The sequence below is a fragment of the Mus caroli genome, chromosome 6 (genome assembly GCF_900094665.2).
Source record: "Mus caroli chromosome 6, CAROLI_EIJ_v1.1, whole genome shotgun sequence".
Taxonomy (NCBI): Eukaryota; Metazoa; Chordata; class Mammalia; order Rodentia; family Muridae; genus Mus; species Mus caroli.
The window spans coordinates 47,642,822-47,651,256 of NC_034575.1; positions in this window are offsets into that span (position 1 = coordinate 47,642,822).

The window sequence follows — 8,435 nt, forward strand, 5'->3', positions numbered from 1 at the left end:
ACCTGGTCTGTGTGACCTTAGACAAACTATGCTTTCTTTCCATTGCACAGCCTGTGCTATTAGCACAGAGCAAGCATTTCCATATCCTGCTTGACTCTGATATGGTATTTATTTAGTTCTAGGTGCCATAGAAACAAACAGATCAAAGTGGTAACACATCTCCAGACACCAGACCAGTAGCAAATAGGGATTCCAGCCAACTAGCAGAGGGAGCTGGTTTTGTTAAGGGACAGTACTGCTGTGCACAAGACCCTGGAGAATACGCGCTGGATCGGAAGATCACCTGGGAACATCTGCTGGCATGCTGAGATGTAGCAGTGGGGAGAAGACCAGCTGTGGCACCATCAACTAGCTAACAAGTTCCTTCCCTGGCCCTTTCTTGTCACTCAATTGATAAAAAAACAGTTTATAAACAAAAACACATTTAAATTAGATCCATGTCAGACTTGATTGGGGTCAGAGCAGCCCTTCTGTTTTTCTTGCACCATGACAGTACTGGGTGATGAAAGAACCATGATTGTGAAACTGAACTTTCCTAGCAGTTTATTCTACAGACAGCCAAGTTCAGTCTTTATGACCATGACCTTGAAGGAGACAGAGTTCTGTTCATGCTGAACTTCTCTTGAGGAATAGATTACTACAACAGGAAGCTGCCTTGAAGAGGTCACGCCCCATCCAGTGACCAGGCGGGAAGATGGGGGAGGATGGAGTGGCCTCTTGCCTGGGTGCCAGAAAAACAAAGTGACAACACATCTTCAAACACATGCCTCTGGAACAGGGACGGTCTGGCTGACTTGCAGATGGAACCCATTTGGAATGAGACAATTCTCAATGGCTCCAGAGCTCACCAGGGACCTGTGGATACCTTTCGTGTGACTGAGAGTCTGCTCTGCCTCTTTTTGTGCCCAAATCTGTTTCTTGCATTCCACATAGCACCCATTTTGTTCTGCCTGTAAACCCACTGATCTGAAAACACTCCTCTTCACAGCCACCTTTTGAGATCTACGGACATCTAAGGATGATGGTCTGAGTTGGAGTGCTTTTTCTTCAATGAGATTTTGGGTAATGCCAGGCAAGAGTTTGTTGTTGTTGTGAGAATAGGATGATGGCAGGACAAAAATGGTACTGGCCTCGAATGGCTGGAATCCAAGGATACTGCTCAATGTCCAAGGTGCACCAGCAGTCTCCACTTCGGAGGATCATCTGCCCCCGATGTAACAGTGCTGACCTCGAGAAATGCTAGATCAGACATGTTTCCTGCAAGAGTGTTTCTAAGTATAAGGTCAGGAAGTGACATCACCCAGGTCAGCAGATAATGTTTAAACTGATCAGAAGGGGCCATGACCATGAACCCCATCGTGCCTCCCTAACCTCATTACTTCTTCCTATGTTGCAACTGCCTCTTTATACTAGCACAGCCCCCATTATCAGTTATAGCTGATGCCCCAGAAAACACAGAACGCCACCTCTCATTCAAAGTTTCCTCAATGAGGGTTTTCTCTACTCATGTTGTCTGTGTCTATAAAATCTCCTATCAGCTTAGGGGAAGGGGGCTTTCTGAGCTAAGCAGCACCTTTGATCCTCTTTTTAGCTGGACAGTGTTTATGCTTTCCTGGTAGGGAGCATTTTTCCCCTCCCCCCAGCCCAGGCTGAGGCTGTGTTAGAAAAATGTCACATTCAGCGAGTAGTTGAGGTTGTAGGATATACAGTTCCTTTGAAACTCAGTGTTGTCTCTTTGAAGAATCAGTCCTGTCACCAACTGGGTATCGGGCATCTGGTGACTTCTGTACAAATTCACCCCTTCCCAGTTCCATCCCAGGCTGTGGTGGTAAAATCAGTAGCGAAAGACACTAAAGGTGAGTTCTTTATTGACACATCGGCTCTAAGTTATCTGTTCAGTGAAGAAAGCAGACCAGAGAAGAGGAGAGGCCACAGATAGGAAATGTGGCTGCATGAGAGGAGTGAGATGCTCTTAAGGTTGAAGGACAATCAGCAGTGTGGGCTGGGTCCAACAAACAGCAGGCACTCTAAGGAGAGGAAACTGGTCAGCCACTGCTGATGCAGAGGAGAGGTCTTACAGTAAAGTTAGGGCAAAGATGGACAATGGATTGGATTTTAAAAACTCAGAAAAATTAAGTGAGAGCTGAGCCTGGTGGTGCAGGATTACAGAGCACCAGTTACTCAGGAGGCTGGTGCAACAGGTTTGCAAGTTCAAGGGCCTGACTCAAGAATCAAAAAGTAAAAGGAAGGCTGTGGGTTATAGCACAGGGGTAGAACACCATAAGGTCCTAGGTTCAATCCCCAGTGCAGAAGAATGAGAGGAGTGGAGGAGGAAGAGGAGAAGGAAGAGGAGGGGAGAAGGAGAGGAGGAAGAGGAGGCAGGGAGAGAGATGGAGGAAGAAGGGGGAGAGGAGGAGGGGGAAGAGGAGGAAAGGGAGGAGGGAGAAAGGAAGAGGGGGAGAGAGGAGGGGGGAAATAGAGGAGGAAGGGGGAAGAATGAGGATGGGGAGGAAAGGAAGAGAATGATAAGGGAGGGGGAAGAGGAAAAGGAAGAGGAGGATGGGGAGGGGTAGGGGAGAAGTAGAGGAAGGGGAGGAGGAGGGGGAGAGGGAGGAAGAAGGAGAGAGGAGGAGGGGAAGAGGAGGAGGGGGATGGGGGAAATAGAGGAAGAGGGGAAAAGTGAGGAGGGAGAGGAAAGGAGGAGAATGAGAAGGGGAGGGGGAAGAGGAAAAGGAAGAGGAGGAAGGGGAGGGGGAGGGGGAGGAGAAGGAGGAGGAGGAGGGTAGCCAGCTAGAGGCCCATGCTCAGCACTGACAGGACATCGCCCCTTGGCTGCAGCACATGGATTATTAGCAGTCTGTTTAAATAGTCCCCAAAGGGACACCCATCATCTGCCATCTTCCTTTACTTGTGCCTTCACCTCCCTTTAAATTTGAAGCCTTGATATTTCATTATAAGTCTGTAGGGGATTTTCACAGGTAAAAGGAAAGGTGTTTGGAAAAGAGAGCTGATGGAAATGGCCGTCCTGCACTCACGGTCTCTGAAACACTTGCACCTGACACACTGGATATGGGCCTGCCCCTGGAGTACTGCCCCGGGGGGGGGGGAGCCCCTGGAGTGCTGCCCCGGGGGAGCCCCTGGAGTGCTGCCCCTCGGGGAGCCTCCTTACATTAAGTCCCAGTGCTGCATGGACTGAAGTGGCTCCATTCCTCTGCCAACAGTGCAAAGTGGCCAAGCCAAGCCAAGCCAAGCCATTCTGCAGTGAGTGCAGTCAAAGCAACACATTTCCCTCTTGAATGTGTCCGCGCTATGCACAGTGCGGAAAAGCTCGTCTGGGGTCCTTAGGATTTCAGGCTACACTTATTTTTTGCTAATGATCCCTAAAGCTGATTGTGGCTTTGGTCATGCGAGCCCAAGAAAGCAGACACTCAGGTTTGTTATACAGACCGTGAAATCAATACAGAAAAACCTTGGGTTATATGAGCCTGCTACTGCTCAGTGAATCACATCATGCAATATTTCCTAAAAGATAATGGGTTTCAAAACCCAGCATAAATCTTCAGTGACAGCTTGGCTATTTGTCATGTTTTCTGGTGGTGGAATTACGGCAGCTTCAATAAAATCCACTTGGAGGCTGGGTCAGAGATTGATATCTGATAAAATCGTGTTCTCAGGACCACAAGAAGTAAAGTGCAGGGGAGGGAAGCGAGTTTCTCCAGGATTCTAGCAATCCTCATACCAAACGTTGACTTTGAAATAGCTCACATTTTAAACAAAGAACAACACGATGTGGGGCTTGTGTATTAAGCACTGTAAAGTGAAACTATGTTCTTGACATGGTAAACATGACTTCCACATGTGGCCAGAGAGTTTAAGTTAAGTGTGCTTAGCACAGCCAACCCTGATGCAAAGCAAATTGAGATCTGCATCTGTTGCTTATACCATTTTAACTTCTAGCTTTGTGTTGGAGTCCTTGACACGAAATGATCTCCTCCATGATTTTCTTGACTTACTAGGAATATTTTTTCCCACGACAAGTAAGGTGAAATGGATTCTCTGACTAAGTGACTCAGGTGAGTCCTTAGATGTTAATTCTGCTTCTGTGACAGATGAGTCAGCCAGGTTTATTGAGCCTCCACTGGGCAAGAGGTTATTTACAAGGTGTTACACGAACCTGCGAGAACAATAACTTGGTGGCCTTCCTAGCACATCCATATTTGGAATTCAGCCACTATTTCTGTCCCCATGCCAGGCTGACACCTAATTCTCTCAATGTTATGGAGAAAGGGAAAGTTGTCTTGACAACCGTTGGGGTGGGGTGGGGCGGGGAGTCAACCCGAGGGACTTACTTAACTTAAAACTACAGTTTTAGCAATGAATGATGGGTCTCACCTCTCCTAGTTTAGAAAACTGTCCGGTAGAACTCCCCCTTTTCAAATAATGAATTAAAAAAATGATAAGTAGTAAAGACAGACATCATATGTTGCACTAAAAGGAGAGTACAAGAAAAGCACAGAAAACCATCTCCCCACACCCTGCTCCAACTTCCACACAGAACCTCCGCCCCAGTTTTCTGTGTACTTCCAGAGATTTTAAATACATCTGAAGGAAAAATAGGTGTATAATGCCCCTCCTCTCTCTGTCAATATAAACAGTGGCACGCCAAGTACGTTGTCATGAGAAACTTACTAATGATATCTCTCGAAGATTCTTGCATGTATACGAGGATGAAAGACGTGCCTCCAGTTCTTAAATGGCCCCCATCTTTAATTAAGCATGCAGCGACTCCATAATTAACATAATCAGTTTCTTGTTGACGGGTTGATTTATACTCTTTGGGTGCAATGTACAGGGCACAAAGGATACCTTGGCATAAGTGTCACCTTTCCTACGTAGTGGCATGTTGATAGGAAGAACTGCTGGAATGGGGAGTCACTGAGGCGTCTTAAGTTTTGACAAGTACTGACGTGGCACCCTCCTCAGGGTTCTCATGCGCAGTGTATGAGCAGGCTAGATCCCATCCCGCCCAAATAATATGTGCTTCCACAAGCTATTCAGACTTTTTTTTTTTTTTTTTTTGGTCAGTGTAGGAATGGATACAGATTTCTATCTCAGTGACTTCTGAGAAATGGAAGGGCAGGTAAATTAAGAGCTCAATGGAGCAATGCGATCCAGGCTTTCCTTTCAGTCCAGAGCCTTCCCCTCAGAGGGTTCGCAAGCAAAACACAGAGGCAATGTTTGTAGAATAAATGGAGATATGGGTGCATGAAAGGGGTGATTTGATGTAGATGGCTGCTTACTGTTTTCTTTTTCCCAGTGCTGGGGATCAAACTCAGGGCCGTGTGCATGTTAGACCAGCAGCACTGAGCTGTGCCCACAGGACTTCTGCTTTCATTTAATATATATATTATATATATATTAAATGAAATATATATAATATATATTTATAAATATATATAATATATATATAATATATATAAATATAATATATATATATAAATATATAATATATATATTATATATATATATATTGTGTGTGTGTGTGTTCAAAAAGCGTGTTTTGAGTTTTGGGACTTCTTTCCTTCTATATCCTGGCCTGATGTATTTTTCTAACTCAAGGAAGTGTGTATATCAAAGCCACAGAAAGCTGTACAGGGCTTGTTCCTTGGTCCTGTCATTTGGGAGAGTTCTTTGCTGAGTCTCTTGGATTGCCCTGTCCCAGAAACCTTTTCCTTTCCCTTTCTCTCAGGTCTTGTCTAAGGGTTTGGATAATGATGGAGGAAGTGATGCTATCTTCTGGGGCCTAGTGATGCTAGCAGTGAGTTTTCTTTCTCCATTAGCATGTTCCTGACTTGAGAGCACATTGTGTCATTTTGGATAAATCATTTGTTCAATCTAATTCCTTCTAATTAAGAGTGTTTATAAAAACTAAAAAGAGCGATAGTGATTCTTATTAAATGCGGATCCAAGACCTTAATGAAAGATCCCAAACTCTGAGACTGCCAGAGGGAAACATTGCAAAAACATTTCAAAATGTAGAGCAAGCAAAGGCTCTGTGAAAGGTTCCAATAGTGCAGGAAACACTTGCAAGGACTGAAAAAAAAAAACAGGTGACAAAAAATTAAAATTGTGCTTTTCCTGTGCGCGCATGTACACACACACACACACACACATTCATATATATATATATATATATATATATATATATATATATATATATATATATATGAATGTATATGAGCCAGTGAGACAGCCCACAGAACAGGAGGAAGTCTTTGCTAATTATGCTATTATACTTCTGGCTGAGGAATAATATCTCAGATCCATAAAGAACACACAAAAAGATTAAACACCAAATGCCCAAATCATCTTGTAATAAGTGGGCAAATAAACTGAACAAAATAAGAAATATAAATGGGCAACATATGTATGAAAGATGCTCAATATTTTTAGCCACCAAGGAAATGCAAATTAGAAATATATTGAAAGTCGATTTCACTCTGGTGTGAATGACCATCATTGAGAGAGCAAGGGGTTCCTGTGTGTGTGTGTGTGTGTGCGCGCGCGCGCGTGCACGTTTGCAACCTGGAAGCAGAAAGGATGCTACTTTGGAGGAGGGCAAGGACCAACATGATGGTGAAGAAGAGTCAGGGGAGGGTAACTGGGACTGTGAACATGAGCAAGGTAGAATAAAGCATATGTACGAAGGTATCACTACAGAAGCAACTACGGTAGAACAATTAAAAAGCTAATTTAAAACAAGATGGATATTGAGTTTTGAAAAGTTAAACACAGAATTATCATCTTAGTAACTCCCTTGTTGAGTGGATGCTCAGAAAAGTTAAAAGCATGAACTTGAGCAGATATTGTAGGCACTTTTTTCCAATATGAAAAGGAGAAAGTATCCCAAATACCCATGAAAGGATGAACAGATAAACAAAATGTGATATACACATGGGAGGGGCCATCATTTGCCAGACAGGAAGGCTGTTTTGATGTAGGCTACATATGGATTGACCCGGAGACATTGTTTTAAGTGAAGAGGATGCTTATGATACACTTCGGGTTTTGTAAGGATTCTGGACTCACTCAATTCACAGAGGCAAGAGGTAACAGGCTGGTTGCCAGGGGTGAAGGAGTTGCAGGAAATGGGGAGTTATTGGATGCAGAGCTTCACTTGGAGAGATGAAAATTTCCTGATATGGATGGTGGTGATGTGTACCCAACAATCCAAATCTATTTAATGCCATTGACCTGCACTTTAAAAATAAAGTGGTAAATTTGCTGTCATGTGTATTTGAGTACCACAAAAAAGAAAGGATAATGGGTGGGGGAGTGGGTCGGGGAGCGTGTGGGGGACTTTTGGGATAGCATTGGAAATGTAAATGAAATAAATACCTAATAAAAACAAACAAACAAACAAACAAACACAACAAAGAAGAAAGGATAATGAGCTTTGTCAAATCTATATTCAGTGTGCATAAAGGGGACCATCTGAGCTACCCTTCGGTTCCCAAACACAGTGAATTAAGTCAAATACTGAGTTCACCCTGACTAGAATTAACCCAGCTCCTTTTCAGCGCTGTTGTTGGCTGGTGCCTGTGTTGTCAGCACCCTGCAGGTGAAGGCAGGACTGAAAACTCCACTCTGGAGTCCAGAGTGGACTCTCTACATGAAAAGACCCCCCTCCCCAGAAAAGGAACAGAACAACTGCACTGTAGATTGTTACTGTCACATACAGCATTGAAAACTTGAAGCTCACAAGTGACATTTTGGCTCCCCCCCTTCCTTCTCCTTCCCTCTGTCCCTTCTTTCCTTCATTCCCTTTATGCTAGATCCTGCATGATCTTCTCCATCTTCCCATCAATCTCCTTTATAGTTTTATATTTCTCCAATTTAACTATACCAACATCTCCAGAAACTTTCAACTAGATTTCTGCTTAGTCACAAAATTCTGAAGGTTTTGTCCTGTTGATAAGTTACTCCCAGCCTTATCTGGCCTCAGTGGGAGAGGATGCCCCATGAAAGGGACATGCCTGGGGTGGGGATGGAGGTGGGGGAGAAAGCACCCTCTCAGGGGCAAAGGGGAGGGAGGATGGGGTAAAGAATTCTGGGAGGGGAGACTGAGAGGGGGCAACATTTGGAATGTAAATAAATAAAATAATTGAAAAATGTATAATAAAAACAAATTAAGATGAACAAAAGGATATAGACTCCAGAAGAGGCACTCAGCTCTTTAATGCTGCTGGTATAAAATCCAGATAATGGGCAGTGAGAGGCAAAGGTACTTGCTGCGCAAGCCTGATGACCTGGGTTCAATCTTTGGAACCCAAGCAAAGGTGGGAAAGGATGATTGACTACACAAAGATGTCCTCTGACCTCCATTAAATGCACCATGCACATAGAAATCACACACACACACACACACACACACA